Raw genomic sequence first — 5595 nt, forward strand, 5'->3', positions numbered from 1 at the left:
TAGGACTATAGTCCCCACTACATATTCAGGGGACAGAGGGCCCTGGTTGGGGAGGCCATTCTCACATGCAGGGAAGGAGGTCTGTGTGTGAGACTAACCCTTTTGTCTAGACAACAGCCCCTAGGCCAGCAGCTCTTGGACTGACATTTTGGACAGATCCACTGAAGGAAATACCAACAGAAAATTAAACAGAAATTTTAGCATGTAAGCACAGTGCCAGGCTGCTTATGATTCTGTTTCCTATTTCCTCCACTGCAATGTCTTTAGATGCAGGCCCTGATCCACGGAACTGATTTGATGGTGATTTCCAAAAGGCTCTGAGCCTGGCACCATTGGTCCAGCCTGGGAATCAACCAAAGAGGCACTGCCTCTGAGGATGCTGAAATAGTTGAAACTAGAAACAAGCCTTGTGAGTAGAACTGTAGAGCTTCAATGAACAGGTGGCATCAATCCCAGAGCTCAGCTGTTTGTTTTTAATGGGTCAAATTTATATGGAATAATGAGTGCCTGCCATCTGGGTTATGAGACAAGGGCATAGTAAAATGCAGATGGTGACTGGGAGGTGGCTCATGGGTAAGTACACTGGCTCTGCAGGCACGAGGGCTCATGTTTGAGTCCCCAGCACCTATGTAAAAAGCTAGGCGTGTACCTGTTACTCCGGCACTGGGAGACAGACAGGTGGGTCTGGGAGCTTGTGGATAAGCAAGCCTAGCCAAACAGGGAGCTTCCAGTTCAGTGAGAGGCCCTGTCACAAGGTAGAGTGATGGAATGTGACAGCTGGCATTCTGCTCTGCCCCCTGCATCTATACCCGTACTCTTTCGTGCACCTCACCCCCTCAAAGCAGGCAGGGTATCAATAGACCAATTCAGAACCAGATTAGTGAGCTAAAAGAACAGGGAAACAGGGAGAATAGATTGGGGTACAAGTGTGTATGTTCCTGTGTCTGTATCTGCATGCAAATGTGTGTGAGAGCTTAGGACCTCAGCAAGGGGAACAAAGGAAGGAGCTTCACCCTTCAGTGGGCAGAACTGTAGAATGACTTGTCAGAGAGGGGTAGTTTGCTCAAATAGGATCAAAAAACACAAATCCTAGGGGCACAAACTGGGGCTGATTTGTGTTTAGACTCCTTAGTAACACCTGCTTTTAGGAAAGACTGAGCAAGATACCTGAATGGTAGGGCGGGCAAGAGTGCTTGCTTTGGCAGCGAGAAGAAGGCTTGAGTCCCTGCAGCAGGAGGGAGAGGCTGCTTCAGTCCTGAGGAGCACTTGGGCAGGTCGGACAAGGAGCAAAGCAGGACCTGAGGATGGGTAGACCAGAGGGCCTGCTTCAGGGACCTCGGGCCTGTCCACATCCCCTTCTAGTGGCTTCTCTCAACCCCTCTATTTGGATAAGGATTTGGGAGAGGGTGGACATTCTAGGGCAACCTCGGCAGGGACATAGCAGTAGCCAGACTCTTCTTGTGGCCATCCTAATCTGGCCTCACACTGATCCCAGAATGGGCCCAGGGAGGCCAGGAAACACCCTCTTCTCCCCGATGCTCTGATTCAGAGCCCAGAGTGACTCTGGAAATGGATTTTCCAGCAAAAAACAACTATTAAAACGGAAGAATGGAGGAAGGCCAGCTGCCAGTCCCTCCTCTGGCTGCTGGCTCTCTGAGTAAAGAAAACCATCTGGTCTGCTGGGCCTGAGCCCAGGGCCCAGAGGAGGAACTCTAATCTCTCTGAGCAGTGCCGTTGACTCCCCAGCTGGCCCTGTGGCCCCCTTCCTGCCTAGTCTTTCCCCACCTTGGACCCAAGCCCTAGAGGCCTCTACAGATGCCCAGACAGGTGGCCTGGGCCATCATGTGCTGACCATGCTGGGAACCTGAGTCTTTCCCGTACCAACACTGAGTTGAGTCCACATCTGCTTCCCTCCTCCCACCCACCATAGACCTGAGCCCTGACCGCTTCTCCAGATCACCATGATGGCCTGCTCCCCAGGATCCACCTCTGCCAGTGGCCAGAGAGGACTCTGTTTCTTTTGCTGGGTATAGCATGTTTAGAAGTGGCTTGAGGAAGAAAGGATTTATCTTACAACTCTGAGTTCAAATTCCATCACTGAGGTAAGTCAGGGGAGGAACTCAAGGCAAGAACTTAGAGGCAGGAACTGAAGCAGAGGCCATAGAGGAGTGCTTCTTACTGGCTTGCTTCTCTTGGTTTTCAGTCTGCCTTAAACAACTCAGGGCCACCTGCCCAGGGGTGGCACCACCGATAGTGGATTGGGCCCTCCCACATTAATCATTAATCAAAATGCCCTACTGGCCAATGTTATGGAGGCATTTTCTCAGTTAAGATTCCCTCTTCCCAGACATGTCTAGGTTTGTGCCAAGTTGACAAAACCCAACCAGGACAGTGTATCAAGATTTAGAAATCTCCAATAGATCGTTCACGGGTCACCTTGAGCAGTAGCCAAGAAGTACAGAAGGAGGGAAGGTCATGGGCCTTCCCAGGCCTCGTCTATAAACCAAAGACATGAGGCCTCCCACAGGCAGTGTCTGCTTCTCACTTAAGCAGTTACTTTGTAGTGTCAGCACTGGATGTCTGCATGGGCTCTGCACTGCCTGCTGGTGGAGCACCACTTACTCACAACCTCCATTCAGCCCCGCTGTGTGCCGCACACTGTCATGGTGAGATTCTCATGGTGAGCAGATGTGTGGTGAGATTCTCGGGGGTGGAGTTCAGAGACACAGCTGCGAGCGATCTGAGGAGACAATCCCATGCTGCGTCTCCTTCACTGCATGATGGTACCTGTTTCTTACAGCCCCTCAACATGCATATCCTCAAATTCCACAGGCCAGTCATGTGGAGACATGGTGCCTGTGTTTACCGTTCCTTTTCTATTGCTTGTGAAGCCTTTGTATTGCCTGCTCTGTGTGTGTGTGTGTGTATGTGTGTGTGTGTGTGTTGTGCATATGTGTATATATACATATATATTTCCATATATAGGTACATTTGCATGAGTATGCATGTGTGTATGTACATGTTTACATGTATGTGGCGCACATGTGTATAGGTGGGCATGTAAACATGTGCACATGAGTGTGGAAATCTGAGTTTGATGCTGGTTCCTTGACCACTCTCCATATTGTATACTTCGGCAAGTTCTCTCAATTGAACCCAGAGTCCATTGATTTGGCTAGTCTAACTAGTCCGCTTACTCCAGGTTTCCCTGTCTCTGCCTCCCATGTGTGGGATTATACCATGCCCATCTGCTGGGTGAATGTCAGGGATTTGAATGTCAGTTCTTTCTTCTTGCACAGCAAGTCATTTACGCACTGGGCCATCTCCCCAGGCCCTTCAGCCATTTTTATTGTGTAAATAAAGCCACTGTACAAACGATGGCTTTGCATGACATTTTCATGCATGTTATAGTGACCTTTGTGTTCCCCCTTTGTTACTTGCTCACACACACACTTTGATTTTTTACTTAGGGAGTTCTTCCTGTGCTTTTTCTTATTGATTTACAAGAGTTCTTTGCATAGTTTGGGAAGCTCTACTTTTACCTGTGGCACGCGTTGTAAATCATTTCCTCATCTGTTACGTCTGGCTCACATGTTCCTGGTTGCTCTATGGCCAAGATTAGGAATGGCTCCCCCTCACTCACAGCAGTGCTCTGCTCTTGTGTCTGCTGAGGTGGAGGAGGGACGTGGCCCATAAGGAGAAGGATGTGTCCCATGGGTAGCATGCAGAACATCTAGGAGGCCCCAAAGTAGTCACCACCATGCGGGTGGGCTCCTTAACTTGTTGAGGATGGATTAATTGGGTCCAGAAGGAAAGGTTTCCCACAAGGAATGATCTAAAACTAACAGGGCTAAAAGGTCGTAGGTCCGAGAATTTAGCACTTACATCTCTTCCCAAGGCTGAAAGCCTATGGGGGTTTTGGGGTTCTTAGGGCCCTCGCCAAGGCAGACCAGCCCTCTAATGCAAGACACTGGGCAATGCCCAGGATGTAGGCTGCTCCTGTTCTGACTTTGGTATGCCCTGCCTTGGCACTACTCTGGTCCCCAGGACCCAGAGTAGAGCATTACAAGTCAGCCCCTCCTCAGGAAGCCATGCGTGGAATGGCCCTCAGGGCAGCTGCCTGTCCTATACGGATTGCGTTCATTCCCAGGCCTGGCTTCACATCCTTGAGGAGTCCTCCTTATGTGACCTCCATTGGTGTCCATTGAAGTAAGGCTGCCATGCTGGGCCTGGCACCATAGACTCCTTATCTATAGGTATTCTGTCCTCTTGTTTTGTCCCTGCAGCCCTTTCCCCAGCTTTGTGGGATAGAGAGGGAGGAGGCCCATGATGGCATTTATGGTATCAGAGCCAGCTGATGTGTGAACATGGTGGGTGAACAATGGCCTGGACATGAGGACAATGACTGAGGAGGAATTTGGGCTCAGGGCCACTTCACATTGAGTATGAGTGTTTTCCCCCAAGACCAAGGGTCTTTCGCCCCTCCTGGCCTTCCTTTGCCCCTGCCCTCTGCCCCTTGCCCATCACCTATCATCCATCCTGGTCCTGGCTTTGCCCTTGCACATTGTTCCTTGGATTCCCAGACCTGGTGAAGGGCCCCGGAAAGCAAATTCTCCAAGTGGGGCACTGTGGCCCAGGCTTTCCAGAGTGGGCACCTGCCTTGGTCAGGGTGTTCAACATCACAGAAGAGGCCCTGCAGAAGGGAAGGGCCAGCTTCTCGGGGTTGCTTATCCCCAGCCTCCAGGGCTAAACTTTGTTTTTGGCTACACTACAGTGCAGCCCAGTCTGTTATCTCCCATCTGTGACCCCCAGATACCTGAGGCAACATTCTGAAAACCCCTTGAGCTTTCTCCAGGATCTCACCACATGCTCTGTGCATCTCTCGGGCTGCACATCGAAGACTACTCCAGGATAAAGACCAGAGCTGCTGCCCAGGCCTGGTCTCACCCTTGGCCTATCATCTCTGTCCTATGATATGTCTGGTGTGATCTGAGCCTCTGCCCTTTAGGTGCAGCTTGGCACTAGAACTGGCTGGAGATGAACCTCACAGGCTCAAAGTAAGTGGCCAGGGCAAGGGGCATGCAAACATGAACCAGATAGACGGGACAGGCACAGGGCTCTGTCCCCACCTGGCCCGGAGTGGGTAGAACCAGGGGCTAGGCAAGGAAGTGTATGTGTGTGTCTGTGTCTGTGTGTATCTGTGTGTGTGTGTGTGTGTGTGTGTGTGTGTGTGTAGGGGTTAGACTAGGCAGAAGATGTTCAGGTGTTTGGGGCTAGGGTTGGCCAAGGTTAAGTCCAGTTTGAGGAGATGGGTCAACTAGAGCAGGTCAAGACCAAAGCTGCAGTTGACTATTGTATCAACCTGTTGTGTCCTTGTTAGGGTTTTTATTGCTGTGATGAAACACCACGACCAAAGCAGCCTGGGGAGGAAAGGGTTTACTCGGCTTACACTTCCACATCACAGGTCATCATCAAAGGAAGTCAGGACAGGAACTCAAGCAGGGCAGGAATTTGGAGGCAGGAGCCGATACAGAGACCATGGAGGAGTACTGTCTACTGGTTTTTTTTCTCCATGGCCTGTTCTGCCTGCCTTTT

The sequence above is a fragment of the Rattus norvegicus genome, chromosome 14 (genome assembly GCF_036323735.1).
Source record: "Rattus norvegicus strain BN/NHsdMcwi chromosome 14, GRCr8, whole genome shotgun sequence".
In the NCBI taxonomy this organism is placed as follows: Eukaryota; Metazoa; Chordata; class Mammalia; order Rodentia; family Muridae; genus Rattus; species Rattus norvegicus.